Below are 17920 nucleotides of genomic sequence, written 5' to 3'. Positions count from 1 at the left end.
TCGAGTAGTGTGGACGCAACTCACGCCAGGCGTAACCGTAGCAAAAGTTAAATGAGTTTTAAAACGAAAACGCACTAGTGTAAATGTATCCCTATTCTATCTATTTTTATTACTTAAACAACAACAACAACAAAAAACCTTGCTACATGTACTGTGCTAGACTAACTGGGACTAGTCACAGCACTTACATATTGTTGCCCTATTGTTAATTTGATTGCTTTTATATTGTTATTTTCATTTGTAAGTCATTTAATGTAAATAAAAGCGTCTGCTAAATGATTAAATGTAAAAAAAAAAAATGTATTCTCCCTGTCAAAACTGCAGTTTCTGTGACGGATGCACCTGCCATTCATTCAGATATTTTTGTCCTGATATGTGTAATTTCTGTTCTTATAGGTTTCTGTAAGGTAAAGGAGAGACGTTCCACTGAAAGATCCATGTATGTACGTCAGTTGCATGCCAAACCTCATTGACAGCTGGCTGTGCATGGTAAAAGCGTGGTAAAATTGCTCTATTTTAATCGATATGAATGTAGATTCCAGTGCAGCCATCTATAAAGGAAGAGTTCACCTAAAGATGAAGATCTTTGAGTCATCATTTACTCACGCTCATGTCATCCCAAACCTTTCTTTCTTCAGTAGTACACGAACATTTTGAAAATATGTTTTTTTGTCCATACAATGAAAGTTAATGTCAAATCCATGTGGTGCGACCAATATGTAAGACACACTGAAACTTTCTTAGAAATAAGCATAAAAGTTTTTTGCATACCATGAACTTCAACAGGGACAAAAAAAGGGTGTGTATATATATATATATATATATATATATATATATAAGCTTATTGTTAAAGCAATAAGCCCCATGTTAGGCACAACGCGGAGCGGAGTCTAAAACAGTTACAGTCTTCAACAAACATTATAACAAATTTATTCCTCCGCCAAGCAATGTAGTTCCAAATAAGTTGCCAAGCAACACATGCAGCAACCGGCAGCAACAAAGAATCACAAACGGCAGTTGTGCAGTAATACTAATGTAATGCAGCTCAACCAATCAGAATCAAGAACCGGAACTATCCGTTTTATAATGGATGGATTATCTCGGCAAAGGAGAAGTGCTCACTAACACAGATTTAGAGAAATTTGTGAACAATATTTGAGAGAAATAGGCCTTTTGTGTACATAGAATTCACGAGTTCACCCTTACATCAATTAAACAGAGTAAAGATTATGCATATGGCGTGCTGTCCGGGGGAGGGCTCCGAGCTCGGAAATTTGGCCCGAACCCAGAGTACTCCCCCATTGTTGTAAGAGTATTTAGGACTTGAAGTGAGGAGATGGGGTGGTGGAGGGATGCTGTTAAACTATCAACGAACGGAGGTAAGTATGCAGTATATATATATAACTCTTACCTCGTTGATTGGGTTAATTAACAGAGTGTGGTCCACTCGTGTCTAATTAGGTTTGATTGTCTGAATGTGCCCCACATGTGTTTAATTAGGTTTAATTATCTGAACGTGCTCCTCCCGAACTTTGTTAATAAAACATCATTAAGTCTTAGATCTTTGAGTTCAGCTCATGAAAAATGGGGGCAAAAACAAAAGTGTTGTGTTTAGAATTTATATATATATATATATATATATATATATACTGTATATACATACATACATACAGTATATATATTCGTTGGTATATAACCAATGAACAAAAACAGTTCTGGCACACAAACTGTTCTCGCACAGCACAGACGCGTTCGAGCATTCTGGCACTTATTCCCTGTCTGTTCCTTTTCTTCTTCTTCTTTCTCCTCTTGGCTACTGAGCTTTTCTGTCAGTGGCAGCTTGATTTTCCACAATGCGACAAGTCCTCCACTGCAAAAGCGAAAGATTTCCTCAAGTGTCTGTAACAGACTAAGCCGATTGTCTCCATGTGTGGCCTGTGTCAAATCACTCTGAATTCCAGCTCTGTCGCAGCTGGATGCAGCCACTCCTGTCTTTATTCCTCCCTCTCGCAGGTAATCTCTCGCTATTTAAACTTCAATAGATAGTTTTGCTCCATCGCAATGTGCATGGCAGCGAGAGAGTAGTGTTAAAGTTTTAGCTTAGGTAAGCTTATGTTGTATTGGCTTCAAGATCTTAGCATTTTTCCTGCCAGAGTTGGCTTTGGGTTGTTTGCTGGGATTTGTGAAGCGCTATTCTATTTTTCTTAAAGCTTCTTCGGCAAGATTTGTATTGTGTAAAGTACCATACATATACATTTTAATTGAATTACTTTGCTGTTGTCATCACTTGGCACAACTGTGAATTATGTGAGTCAACATTTGCAGCTATGATCCAAAATCTAGTGAGCTGGCTAGGCAGCAGCTTAAAGCATCATAGGCATGCTTCCTACATGAAGTGCTGTATATGCTGCCTTCTGTGTACACCACACTGTTTTCAACTAAAAACGGCAAACTTTTTATGCGTTTTGGCCATTCATTTACATGACAATGGCGTTTTGGGGGCTTGAAAACGAGTTTCAAAGTGCACGTTTTTGAAAACTATATCGTTATCATCTACATTACAAAAACACAAATTTGCGCATGAGAAAAAAACGTTGTCGTGTAAATGTAGCTTAAGACAGAGTAGCATGCAGGGGTGCGGGAAGTAGGGGTGCTGTTTTTACAGGATTGTAAATGTAACGCAAATTTTTGTTCATTTACATTTATTAATTGTTAGTATTTAGAAATGTTTTTGTAATAAACACTTTAAGTGGGCTATAAGTGGGCACTTTATTTTAAGTTAAAGTAAGTGGGCACTTTAAAGGGCACCTATTATGCAAAATTCACTTTCACATGGTGTTTGAACATAAATGTGTGTTGGCAGTGTGTGTACACAACCACCCTAAAATGATAAAAATCCACCCAGTGCTTTTTTTATAATCCCCAAAACTCTACTGATATGTCAAACATATGTTGTGATTCTCCTTCGGGCGATCCTATATGTGTATTCTTCCACTGTACGCCTTCCTGGTTGGCTAGCCCCTGTCTTTCCCCTCCACCCTGGCTAGGTTCAATCCTCCGCATGGACCTTCCATATGTAACTTAGCACTGCCCTCTGGCCAGTCCATATGTGTAACTCCTCATACTATCTCCCTAGAGGGCAGTGTGGTCTGGTCTCCGTAGCATCCCTTTCCGGTTGGAATAGGCACGCTTTCCCAGTGTTATCCAATATTCTCACTGAATGGGTAAGTAGTAACAGCAGTGATTTTCTCTGTGTAAAGCCCTGTCCTTCTTCCACCCCAGTGGTGCGGGGGGATCAGGCGGCTTACACGGGTGAAGGCACAGCGTTTGTGGCATTTTTCTTAGGGATCCCAATTCATCAGTCTCTGAAGTATCACGTAGTGACTGACTGAATGGTAACATCTAGGTTACCTATTGTAACCCCCGTTCCCTGAAGGAGGGAAAAGAGACATTACGTCCTGTTGCCGCAATCCCTGGACTCACCGATGAGCGACCGGGTTCGACTCCTTAGCGAAAACTTAGCGAGTGTCTCTCTGCACACTTCCTATATACCCGCAGCACAGGGTGTGCTTCCCGATGCAAATCTCACTCAAAGTGCTTCTGTTTCTGTTAACACTCGAAGGTAATAGCGCTCTCGTCAATCACTGACGTAACGTCTCCATCCCCTCCTTCAGGGAACAGGGGGTTAGGTAACCTAGACGTTCTATTTGTACAATGTTGAACTTTCACTTATGAGTGTTGGTAGGTTATTATATGCATTAGACCATGTGTCCACCAAAACATTTTTTTTATCTGAGGCCAGCATATTTTTTTCCAATGTTTTCAATGCAAGCACTGCATATTTAAAAACAGCAGCAGCGTGACGAAGCACTGAGAATCTATTTTCTGCTAAGCAGAGAAATGCTTTTTATCTGGTCATAGAGAGTAAATTTTTTTTTACTTTGGGTAAAACTGTTCTGTTTTGGCTTAGTTTTGTTCTCCCAGTTCCTGGGTTCATTTCCTGTCATCCTTAGTTGACCTAGTTTCCTAGTGTGTGCCTATATGTTACCATAGTAACCTATTGTGTCCACCTGCCCATTGTTAACTTACTGGTTTAGTCCTGTGTATATATACCGCCTGTTTAGTTCGGTCTCTTGTCGGTTCTGGTTAGCACTAAGTTTGGTTTTCTGTTTCTGTTTTGATTTATTATTAAAGATGAATTATTGGAATTAAATTTTCTCCTTCGTGTGATTGAACCACAACGTAACAAAAATGCAGCGTTCATCACTGTCACTTTTTTTTCTTTTTTCGTCACTGTCACTTTTTACCCAATCTCACTGAAATGTTTCTTGAGCTTGAGCAGCAAATCAGCATATTATAATGATTCACGAACGATCATGTATAACTGAATACTAAAGTAATGATGCTGAAAATTCAGCTTTGCCATCACAATAAATTACATTTTAAAATATATTAAAATGGAAAACAGATATTTTATTAATGTAATAATGTTTGCCTTTACTGTATATTTGATCAAATATATGTAGCCTTGGTCAGCACAAAAATTCTTTCAAAAACAATAACAAAAAATATTACAAAATATACAAAATGCCAGACCTATAGCAATTCAGTATGCAATCTAAGAAATGTCTGTTAAAATAGAGCCCAGTTTGTATTGTGTTAATATGAAGGAATTTTCCATATTGATTTTCACAGGAGTTTTACCCATATTTTGAATTACGCATTGCATTGTATTGTGTATTATGGTTAAAGGAAATGTCTGTATAATATTCTGACCAAAAATTATCAATACCTTTTTAGTTTTTTCTACAGCCTGACATCAACACTGTTGATTAGATGTGTATATAATGCAATGTCTAAAAAACAGATAGCACACCAAAATGATCTACAAGACACAGTTTGAATGATCAAGTGGAGCTAATTGTAGAAAAATTTGGAGAATAACAAGAAATGCTTAGATATCATCAATATAGTGCTGTCTTGTAACTATTGCATTTGAATGACTGTTACTGCTGTCAAAATCTCAGCGCAGAGGAACCATACATTATACATGCCATAGCCCACAGCCACACTAGACATGATGAATAACCCACCAGGGATTACTGCACTGGGGTTATTATTATAGCAACTGTGCCAAAAGGTCATTGATACTGATTTCTTGAAAAGATATCTGGACACTGGAAGCATTACATAATTATACTGTATTATTAAATGAAAAGAAATTCATTCTGAAATGTTCATTATGCAAGCCTTGTTATTAGGGGTGCACTATTAAACCAGATAGACTCATTCGTATGCTTATCTAACAGGGTTCCTCAGGCTCTTCCGCAGTCATCCAACTAAATCATAAATGTAGTCCAGACTGAATGGGAATCATTAAAGTTATTTTTTGTTTCATTTAAGTTTAAGCTTTTTATTTCTCCTAAAATTCCTTTTCCTACACACAAATGTTTTAATGAATCATCATAACTCAGATCATTTGTGACCACATGAAGTGGATGAGAAATGTTTGAATACACTTTCAGAATGATTTTTTTCGTTTCTTTTTTTCAGCTGATGAACGATTAAAAGATTGACCAATCAGAAGCCACATTAAAGAGATTGGGGATTTAAAGCAGCAGGAAACATGGATATCACAAAATACCAGACTTTTAAGTCGTTCAGAACACAACAAAATCATGAAAAAAACATTGTTACTAGGAAACCCATGAAAAATGAAAATAATGTGTTCTAAAATATCCTCTGACTTGCTGGAATCTGAAGTCTGAAGCTATGTAGTCTGTGCCCATCATCTGACTACCAAATATCTGCAGACTAGCTTTTCTGACTTTCGGCAACTAGCGTTAACTTGTCTAGACTGCAAAAATCTGGACAAAAGTTGTAGTGTTCTTGGTGTGAATGGGCCTTATTTGGTATTTGTTAATTTGCACATGTGAAATTCATGTATTCTTTTTTTTAAGCCCGAGACACACCAAACCGACATCAGAGAACTAGCGACAAAGAAAACCGAACAGTCCAAACGGTTATTTCGTTATGAAAATATTTGCGGATGGGAATGCTCAGGTAAGATGAAGATGTAAAATTAGAAGAGCCATTTTTGTGTACCCTTTTGACTTTGACTGACTGCACTGCAATTCTGTCATAATTTACTCACCATCAAGTTGTTCCAAACCTGTATGAGATTCTTTCTACTGCTGAACACAAAAGAAGATATTTGGAAGAATGTTGACGGTGGTCATTGATTTCCATAGTATTTTTTTTTCCTACTATGGAAGTCAATGGCTACCGTCAACTGAGTAAGTAATGACAAAATTTTGGGGTGAACTACTATCCCTTTAACAAGCCCAATTGGCCACAAATGGCCAATGGGGTCCTTTTAGTTCTGCAAAAACTGAGCTGACAGATACTCAACGATGGCCCAACTTTGACTGACAGCTGACAATTGGCTTGGTGTTAACGGACAGTAGAAACAGGATTAAATAGTTTGGGAAGAATAGTTATACAATTTCAGCAGGGACGCAAATAGTTGGGAATTGAACCAAATGAAACAAAAATTGCGATAGAATGGTCTAAAATAGAAGCAACCATCTGACCAACATGCGCGACAACCAGCTACGGTTTGTTTTTTCTTTTTATTGCCGATTAGGGTGGATAAATGGGGTCAAAACGTTTTAGACCCCGTTTACACCAGTATTAAGCGTCGTCCACCCGTGTTTAATCGACAAATTGCATCTTAATACCAGGTGTAAACAGGGCCTAAATGCCTTTACCAAAAAACTCTAAATGGCTTTATGGGATGAAACGGAAGTAGCAAAAGTGAACAGACTTTGGCTAGGCTGAGACTGTGAGCCATGGAGAAATGTAACAAAATCATGATGTGTGTGCGCCTAGAAGGGCGAGAGAACGTACCGCAGCGCTGAGCGCCACACATCTGCCTGGTTCTCCAGTGGGCTGAGCTGTCGCCAACCAAGCACCTGTACTTGTCCTGTCATTCCCAGCGAGCGAAACAAAGTGCCCAGGAGAGAAACACCAACACATTAATGTCAGGGGAGAAACAGAGAAACACTCGTAGCTCTTCAAGAAGAGAATAGGAGATAGGCAGGATTTGAGATGACAACAACCAAAAAACAACCTGGGTGCTGAAGAGGAGGGGAGAGAGAATGGGGAAGGGGAATTGGGGGGATGCTGCAAGAGGGAGGGAGGGATGGAGACACAGAGAGAGGAGGGTAAGATGGAAAAGGGAAAAAAACGGAGAGAGAACAGCTAGTCAGAGCGGCACAGAGGCAGACTGAGGTAGAGCAGGAGCTGAAGACGACACTCCATCCCGCAACCATGACAACGGAGGCAAGCGCATGCCAAGCCCCCCGTACCCTCGCACCACCGATAAGGGGGCTGTGAACCTCGATGGACACAGGGAACGACTGCAAAACACACTTGAGGCACTGAAAACCTGGAAATATCCTTTTTTCAGCATCGATTAGTTCTTTTCCTGTGCTTTCACCTGGTGAGATGTGTTGAATTGCTGCTCATCAGGGTGGGCTGAATCCGTATCAAAGCGAACAGCTGGAAACCACACGCTGGAGCCTTTTCCACTGTGACCCATCAATGGAGTCCCTGAGGTGGGCTTAATACCGCTCAATGGTTCTCCTACGGAGCAAACGACCAGGCGCAATGCCAGCAGGCTTGAAGACAGATTATTCTTGAAATTTGCCTGTGAGATTGAAGAGACAAAACATGTAAGCCAGATGATGCCCGGTGAGTGCGCATTCCTAATTTTGCATGTGGAGAAAAAATTATAATTTGGAAAAGTATAATAATTTGAACATGTTGCTGAAGGTGCAGTGAGATCAGTGGAGAGAAAAAACATCAGTATCCACATCAAATGTATTCGCTACTATCTGTGACTTTGAACAGGGTTGACACAGAAGATGCGAGAATGTATCAAGAAAATGTTATCATAAAGGATGAGAATGAACAGTTTATACCAATGAGTGGCTCTTTCGGAAAATTGCCTGCAAAACTGATTTGTAGAAAGGGTTTGTACTAATAGCTAAGACTATAGCATTCAGAAAATGGTTAAGCAATATCTTAGAAAAAACACTGTTGTCGAAGCACACAAACACATTTAAGTGTGGCAGCCGTCTGCGACTGTCAACAGGTTATTAAGGCTTTAATGAATCTCCCACAGCGATGTTTGATGGCTTGTCCTCACGAAACGGTACCATGTGTCGCCATGACTTGCTTCTGATATAATTAACAGGACACTGAACTTAGCCACATATATATATATTAAATGTTTCATGGGAATATCAGACAGTTTGCATGTCCTCATTCATAACCATTACATTTAAATACACTAAAAAAAAGAATGTGTTGGCAAAAAAAAAAAAAATTACGCAATTTTTTTTTTTCCGTTATGACAACATTGAGTGAATTTACATTCAACCAACAAGCTACACTGAGTTAGAGGAACCTAAGAATTTGTAGCAAAAACACACATTTTTAAGTTGATTACTCAAAAAAATTAAGTCGGTCCAACTTCCAGAGTTGTAGCCCTGGAACCAATTCATCTTAACTATTTCAGTTCAAATCAACAACTATCATAGCTAACATAACTTATTTAACATGCATATTTAATTAATGAACAAGTAAGATATATTGATATAAGTCATTGCTTGTAGAATCAATGTAGTGTTTATCATGTATCTACTCTTCAGGACAGTGGTAACTACAAAAACATTACAGAAACTCTTTTAAATGTCAAACATAACAGCATTAAGCACTAATAGGTCTTTCCCTTCACTAAAAAACAAATAAATGACACTCAATTTCAACATTTATTCTCCTTATCCAGTCATATGCAAAGCATGCTGGGAAGTAGAAATCCACTGCCTATAATTCCGAAGTTATCAAGACAATTTCATTAAGTTATTAGCTACAACCTAATAAATAAATAAAAAGCCAATTAACGCAGACATTTGAGTTTAAATTACAGACAATATTAAGTTGATTTAATGATCAACATTATTATGTCAACAGAAATTTACAAACATTTTTTTGCAACTTAAAAGGTTTAATTAAAACAATAAATTAGAATTTTTAACTTGCAACCATGCATTTATTAAAGTTGTGCTAACAGGCCCCATGAATTACTTTTTAGAGGCTAAATATAATTTAAAGTAAATTTGAGTGGAATTTTGGTTTCACTTTTTTTAAGGTGTCATTGTTACAGTGTAATAATTACACAAAAATGTACTGAATAATATTAATTAACAACATGTAGCCTACTCACTATAGGTTTTTTTTTTGTCTTTTTCCTTCATTCTTTGTTCAAACCTGTAAAATTGTAACATTTCCACATTTAAATGGACATGGATCAACCAAAAGTATTCTATTATTTAAAATGTTTTAACTATATAGCACAAAAAATATTGACTAAGGGTGTTATTAGATATATGTTGTTATCTATAACCCTGTATCAATCAGTCAATAAAATGTAATAATAATCATACAATAGTTAATATATATATATATATATATATATATATATATATATATATATATATATATATATATATATATATATATATGACATTAAAATAAAACTATGTAATTAAAAACATTTAAATTATAAAATAAAATACAATTAATTAATTAATTAAAATTAGATTTAAAATTTTGTAATTGGTAAAAAAAAATTGTTATTCAGAAGTATGATTTATTATTGGAAGCAACATTTTTAAAGAAAATTATTTAAAAAATAATAATAAAAAGAATCAGAAAACAACAACAAATATTTTTAGGCACAAAGCATCATTTCCTGACAATGGCCCAGTAAGGCCAATAAGGAAAACATCAAGATTTCTTGACAGCATTAAAAAAGTGGTAGTGGATGTTTTGCAGGTTTAATTTAAAGTGAAAATATTATCAGGCATGAAAATAGTTCAGCATGAAGTAGGTTACAGGCATGCTGGTCACAGGTGTGCTCTGATGTACTTGACTTCATTTTCATATTTCACGCTTCGATCAACTTATGTGTAAATAATATTTAAGGCTGCTTTCGCAAATCTCTTATTATATAACATCATGTGGGTCAGCATCTTTAGAGTTCTTTCCTGAACAAAGACACTTCCTTTTTCACCTGCTTAGTTAATAGCATTGTTTTTGTTCTGTTCTCCATATGAAATGTTTCCATGAATATGTCATAAACGTGAAACTGTCAAACACAGCAACAGGGTGCAGACACAAATGCTCAATTATCACTCAAAGTGTGCTTGATAATTGGATCATTACTGTTAATTGTGCTTGCATTAAAATTATTAAGCCATTTCTAACACAACCGGAAATGGTGCACCCGTATACACACTAGGGCAAAACCTTCTCCCTGGTCCCTATGAATTCAAAGGACAGCTCTGAACAAATTTCACTATTTGTCACTATGTTTAGAATGGTATATTAGTGTATGTTAAACCGTGAGATGCATTACATTGAAGCTATGTGAAGATACATTTCCAATATTGTTTTTAAATAACACTGGTGATCAGTTATCATTTCAGAAAAAAATATGATTTATATATATATATATCAGCAGGTTCACTATAATCATAGAAAGAAATGATAAAAAAAAAAATCATAAAATAGGTAATAGAATCATTAATTTATCTCATTGGAAATGGAAGGGTGAGTTGAGTTCATTGCATTATGGTATGCAATATTCCACTTATACAGAATAGTTGTATTCCATTCTGAATACATTCCTCTTGTTTTTGTGTTCAGTGTAGTAGTCAAATTAGTGAAAAAATCTGTAATTTTATGGTACAGTGGTACTGATGACAAGTAATGGTACTGTGATGCCTCCTGGGATCATATTAGTGTCAGCTAAGGGATATATAGGCCCCAAAAATGATCTTATTGTCTCCCAGATGAAATATTCCAACCAACCATCTGACATCACCTGCTGTCAGCTGCATCCCGATGTCAGTATATCCTTAAACCAATTAAATAAGGCCAGTCTGGTTAACAACCCTGTTCTGTGGTGAGAACCGTCTTGTCTGAGTCATTTTAACAAAGTGGCGTTCAGGTTTTACATAGACAAGCCCTCTCGTCCACCATCATTGATGCTCTGTGAAAAACAACAGTGATTGTGACGCAGTTCGGCTCTATAGGGTTAACAGCGATCAGTACAGAAAGGGGGGGGGTTTCTATGCTGTGGAATTGCTCACCCACACTCTAGTAAACAGCTGCCTGTCCCTAATTAGCGTTTCGAACTGAATGTCTGTGCTGTGTGTGGGCTCCGGTCTCAAAAACACATTCAGTGTTATGGCCGGCTGAAGCCTTTACCTAATACCAACTAAACTAATGCTGTCTGCGTTTCTGTGGCTACCTTTCTTTCCCCTGCAAGCCCCACACTCCTGACATGTAGGGCCAGGTATACTGCATTTTCGGTGTTCTGCCCTGTTCTGCATACAGTTGAGCACGCAAGACCTTTCAAAGTAGTGTCACTGGCCCTGTCCTAAATGGCACCCACAAAGTGTTTTGACTGTTAAGTAGAAGTCTGCTGCAGAGCTCGCCCCAGTGCTGGCTCCACAGAGGTGCGCATCGAGGGACCATATCAAGCGCAAAGGGGGAACTCATGAGCACATTTCTATAACCTGAAATGACAAATGGGACACCCTACAGTCTCATGGACTTCATGATCTTGTGCACGTGGTGGCCATGCATGTGAAGTGTGACATTTAGGACAGGGCCATTGAGTGCGGTTGGACGTGCTATTTTTCATAAATAAAAGTGCTCAAATCAGCACAGTTTTTGAGTCTGTGACTTGTGTGCTGACAACAGGAAGTTCAGATACGACCTCTACAGTCGTGTTGATACAGACAGGAAGTTCAGATACGACCTCTACAGTCGTGTTGATACAGACAGGAAATTCAGATACGACCTCTACAGTCGCGTCGATACAGACAGGAAGTTCAGATACGACCTCTACAGTCGCGTCGATACAGACAGGAAGTTCAGATACAACCTCTACAGTCGCGTCGATACAGACAGGAAGTTCAGATACGACCTCTACAGTCGCGTCGATACAGACAGGAAGTTCAGATACGACCTCTACAGTCGCGTCGATACAGACAGGAAGTTCAGATACGACCTCTACAGACGCGTCGATATAGACAGGAAGTTCAGATACGACCTCTACAGTCGCGTCGATACAGACAGGAAGTTCAGATACGACCTCTACAGTCGCGTCGATACAGACAGGAAGTTCAGATACGACCTCTACAGTCGCGTCGATACAGACAGGAAGTTCAGATACGACCTCTACAGACGCGTTGATACAGACAGGAAGTTCAGATACAACTTCTACAGTCACATAGATATAGACAGGAAGTTCGGATACGACCTCTGTGGTCATGTCGAGGCAAACTGAAAATTCAGAAAAGGCACAGGGGGCACAGAGAGTTCAGACACGGCACCAGTGGCCGTAACAAAGGCATCAGGAGAAACAGTGAGTTCAGAGAATGCTGCCACCTCGGGAGAAACAGGCGTGGTGTGTATATCTTAAACACACAAAATGTTGGCAGCCATCAGAGGGAGAACAGTAGCCAAAAAATCTACCACTGAGTTAAGCGGCGCTGCAGCTCCGATTTAGGCTGCGCTAGCGAAGGCCTCGGGATGCCTGCAACTCACGCCGGTGTCAGCGGCGGATCCGCCACACTGGGCACCAGTCTTCTCCGCCACGAGATGGGTCCAGCGGTCGGAATGGTACTGGCAGATGGTGACGTCTGCAGTCACAACGGCCGTCGAAGCTTGGGCCTTATAGCCCCCTAAAACAAACTGTTTAAAGGGTGGATCCTCCTCCACTTCCCCCACAGTTTAGGGAGATCCACACAGCCGCAAACCGAGGTCAATATACTGAGGGTCCAGCCGGCATATTCCTCCGGCATCTGTTGGGCGATGTTGTCATCGAGCCTGCTCAAAAACAATCCATTTGCTGGGCGTCATCTAATGGCGCGAGATGGCAGCAAGCCAAAAAATCCATTTTTGGTTAGTCATTCTGTCACGTGTGAATGATCAGGCAGGGTAGCGGATCTAAATGCAGAAATACTTTAATAAAACACATAGGGAAACACTTAGGAACAAGTCACACGAGGAAACACCACACATAACAGCCACAACAACTAACAAAACACAAGTGAAACACAAGCACTATATATACACAGGAAAGACTAACTTAACAAGATAACAAGGGGGCGTGGTAAATGGGAAACACCTGGGGATGCTAATCAACATGAAAAACTACAAAGAACTACAAAACATGGCACAAGACAGGACATAACAAAAGAGTCCACGAACACACAGGGAATACATGACAGTGTAACAAATATGTTATAACAATGTGAACAGAATTTCGAAAAACCTGCTTGGTCTGATGGTCTTGGCCCAGTTCTCCTTATCTGCTCTTATCATTGCAGCAGCCCTCACTCGTATTTTCAATCAGTTTTGCTTCACTGCAGAAATGGCCATGGTTTGGAAACTATTAACTGTGCAGCCCTTATTCAAAGGTTGTCATATGGTAGAATCGAACTCTTGTTGGCCTATCTCTACATTGTATCCAAAAAAAAATCCCCCCAAAAAATGGTATCCAGTACATGATATTATGATCTCTGTCAAGATTCATTAACTATATGTTTCTCACATTGTTTTACAACAATAGAACATTTGTCATCTCACCCATTGGTTGTCATATATCAAGATCAATTTTAGCCTCCACAATTTTTTTTAAATCTATATCATTAACATACAACAAATATGTATTTAGCTGGCCTAACATAACTGATATTTACAGTTATACATTACAAAAACAGTACAGTAACTGGATTGATTGCATCTGATCTTTATTTTGCATCACATTGCAAAAGGGCTATTTACACTTAGTCATACTTACGGTAGATATCTGATTATTAAAAAACCAAAAATAAATGTGATGAAAGATGCATTCGAGACAGATTGATATTCATGTGGTTATACAATCAATCGAAACATATAAAGAGAGAATATAAAAGTTAAATCAAGCTGTTTTTTTTTCTTTTCTTAAATGGACAGCATTCATCACATCATTAAAAGGGTTGTGTTTTTGTCATAACAGGGGCGGCAGTGGCTCAGTGGTTCATGTAGATTGTCTACAAACCGGAAGGTTGGTGGTTCAATCCCCGGTTCCACCTGACCAAGTGTCGAGGTGTCCTTGAGCAAGACACCTAACCCCAGCTGCTCCCGACGAGATGGATCGCCTTGCATGGCTGACACCGCCGTCGGTGTATGAATGAGTGAGTGAATGGGTGAATGTGAGGCAATATTGTAAAGCGCTTTGGTGGCCATTGGGTCTGTGAAAGCGCTATATAAATGCAGTCCATTTACCATTTACCATAACTGTTGCCATCCCTTTCAGGTACTTCTAGATAATAGAAATACTGTATGTAGTCTAAATCTAAAAGTAATAATAAAAGGAAACAAAGATCCTCAATTAAATATTCAATATCAACCAATATCTTATAATAATAGATCCAAAACATACACTCCTGTTCACTTGCATGCTGTCCTTCATCAGGTGCTAAAAGCTTTTGCATGCTCACGTGGACATTTTATTTAAATAATTTATTTTCCTTTTGAAAGCATATTCCCGGGTTCAATACAAGTTAAGTACAACGCACAACACACACACACACACACACACACACACACACACACACACACACACACACACACACACACACACACACACACACACACACACACACACACACAAAATAAAAATAAATAATTTAGCCTTGCCCCTTGTACTGGCTCCTGTCCTCCAGAGGGAGCCCTCGCCGGAATATTGAACTCTGTCACTTCCTGTTCCTGTAACATCAGTTCCTGTCTTGTCATTTCCTGTCACCCTGTATTTCAGCCATGACTGCGACTGAAATCGCATACTCATACCCAGTAGCGGCGTTACAGGTGGAAATGAGAGAAATGCCTTTGGTAAATAGGTGGCAACAATTGAAAATGTTTTACTGGATATCAGTAAAAGGACACAAGCATAGTCACCCTGTTAAAGATGTTCTTAAGAACTGCTGTGAATATGAATATTCACAAGTACCCAGTTTCAGATGGGATGCTAGTAATGAGGCACAAAGAATGGGAAATTTTGATTATGAAATCAGGCCAACATGGCAATATCAGCTATACCTCCATGGTTATTCCCAATGCCATTGGTTGATTTACACTTACAGTACTTATAAATAACCCTCAGAGAAAGATTTCTAAAGATTTGTTGGCGAAACTATATTTACATAAGAGTATCATTATTGCACTTAAATATATATTGACGGCTCAAAATATCCTGAATCTGGGCATACAGCTGCAGCAGTAATTCCACAGCTGGACTTTAAAATAGATAAAAGAACATCTAAGTTCTTATCTGTTTACTCCTCATAATTGATTGCTATTCAATTGGACCTTCAATGGGTGGAAGAGGTACATTTGCATCAAGTTGTTATTTGTTCTAATTCTTTATCAAGCCTTATAAGTCTGAAAAATGGAAAATTGGAGTCTAGACAGGATATTCTTATAGAAACTCTTCAGACCCTGTTTAGAATTCATCAGTCAGGTATAAAAGTCGTCTTTTTGTGGATTCCTGCTCATGTGGGCATTGTGGGAAATGAAATAGCAGATGAGTTGGCAACAAAGGCTTTAAAGTATACAAGAATAAATGTTAACGTCCCTCTGTGGAAAGCTGAAATGAAAGGCTTGATTAAAAAGACAATTAAGAATAGATGGCAAGAGTTGTGGACTCAGGAAGGAAAGGGAAGACACTTATATGAAATAAATAAAGAAGTAGCAAATGTGAGAGAAGTTTGTAGCAAAAGAAGGGATGACAATAATTTCACGATTTTGTATTGGACACACAGCTTTGAATCAATCACCTTTTAAAATTGGTAAATATAATTAGGATTGTGCAGAATATGTGGATTACCTGAAACAGTCGAACATGTTCTTTTAGAGTGTGCTGGTTATAATGAAGAAAGATCTCAGCTCATAGAAGAGGTTAAGGCTGTAGGAATAAAAATGTTAACATTAAAAAGCTTGCTGGACAATAATTCAAAAGTGACTACTGCTTTATTAGAATATCTTAAGATAACACATTTGATAGAAGAATACATTTTTATTTTTATTTATTTATTTATTTTTCTTTTCTTTCCATTGTCCATCAACACTTCACACTCCACCAGTAGGTGGCAGAAATGCACCAAAGCTGGTTTGCCAACCGCCATTAAATTCAGAAGAAGAAGAAGAAATCTCTCTTCAGTAGGAACTAATTTTGAATACCAGTAAGTACTTCTCAACTGCTAAAAAAGTATGTCCTATATAGTATGAGTGTGTGTACTGTAGTATGTAATCCGAACGTACAACATTCGCCATGTTGTCATTATCATGTGACCTAACAGCGTCAGTTACGTCGCTTCACTGCCAGTCATAAATCCTCTCCCGTGGCCTCATGGGATAGTAAAGTGTCCATCATATTGCACACTTCAGAATCTCAGTGGAAGTAATAGGTCATCCGGGGATGACTGTGAATTCGGACATACTTCTTTTGTCACATACTGTACTGTTTTTCAACTACTATATAGTAGGGAAGTGTGATTTCGGATGCAGCCCATGTGTTCCCACTGCCATATTGCGAAGTATTGCCAGTTAACTTTAATAAGTTAAAGTAATAATTTCTGCTTGTGGAATCATGATGATTCCTGTCATATAGCTTGATATTGAAAAAGCATCTTATGTCCATGTCCGAACCAAACCACATCTGAAACAAAATTTGAAAGCGGATCTGCGGATACCCATTTTTTATAAATATTTTCAGGAGTACATGATTCAGTCCAATGGAGAAAAAAATCCAAGTGCTGGAAAAACCAGAAGGCTTAACATTTATAAACTTCAAATCACCGATCCACTGCAGTAAACTAAGAGACGAAGCAGAGGGGAAAATACACAGCTGCCACAGGAGATCAGTGTGAACTTAAATATGTGTTCACACTAAATGCCAGCAGATGCTCATGGAACACAATCAATGACTCCGGCCGCTCTGGGATGTTTCTTTGAGCTTGCAGAGGGTATGATGCCGTTCATGGCTCTCTAGCTCTCGCTCTCTTCTCTGTGGAGTTCTGCCATTCTATCAATGTCAGAATCAAAGTGCTAGGCAAGTTCATCTTTTAAAGACAGCCCAGCCTCTGTTTATAGCTGAAGGCAGAAGTCTGTACGGCTCACAAGAGAGTTTTGCTTTTGCTTTTTGTTTCAAATGAGTAATAGCAACAACATCCATCTCTAACTCCCTTTATAACCCACACACAAACACACATACACTACTCTTAGGGCACTGTTTTCGTGAAAAAGCATTGTTGCTTTAACTGAAGTTGCTGTTCACATTATGGGGTAAAGCACTATTTGAATGATGTAATTCCAGATTTTGCACGCAGGTTGTTTTTGAGGGCTAGATTGAAGGGGATATCTTATGGGGCGCCGTTTGTAAAGCGGCTCACGCTGAAAATAACAGCAACATTTTGTCACATTTAGCTTCAAACAATGTTTAAAAAACTGGTATGAATTTTTGACGGTCACTTTTTACCACATTTATAACAATATTTGTCAACTTAGAGATATTTTAAATAGTTAAATCTAAATATTAAATGTTACACCTAAATGCTAAATCTAAATCTAAATGTTAAATCTAAATCTAAATGTTAAATCTAAATCTAAATCTAAATGTTAAATCTAAATGTTAAATCTAAATGTTAAATCTAAACGTTAAATCTAAATGTTAAATCTAAATATTAAATCTAAATCTAAATGTTAAATCTAAATCTAAATCTAAATGTTAAAT

General features: G+C 38.2%; 1 protein-coding gene across 2 annotated transcripts in view; it reads left to right on the top strand.

Annotated features, from left to right (window-relative positions):
* trpc5b (transient receptor potential cation channel, subfamily C, member 5b) overlaps positions 1 to 17920 on the top strand; it is a 66651-nt gene that overhangs the window by 11166 nt on the left and 37565 nt on the right. The window contains exon 3 of one of the 2 annotated variants that reach the window (XM_082141841.1): positions 397 to 489. The gene's annotated coding sequence lies outside the window, so the exon portion shown is untranslated. Of the gene's footprint in view, positions 1 to 396; positions 490 to 7201; positions 7756 to 17920 lie in introns of those variants that run through there. The other variant, XM_082141842.1, reaches the window with a different exon arrangement.

The sequence above is a fragment of the Leuciscus leuciscus genome (genome assembly GCF_965113295.1).
Source record: "Leuciscus leuciscus genome assembly, chromosome: 16".
NCBI lineage: Eukaryota > Metazoa > Chordata > Actinopteri > Cypriniformes > Leuciscidae > Leuciscus > Leuciscus leuciscus.
The sequence above is the reverse complement of the archived record's forward strand: the minus strand, read 5'-3'. Positions and strand labels throughout refer to the sequence as shown.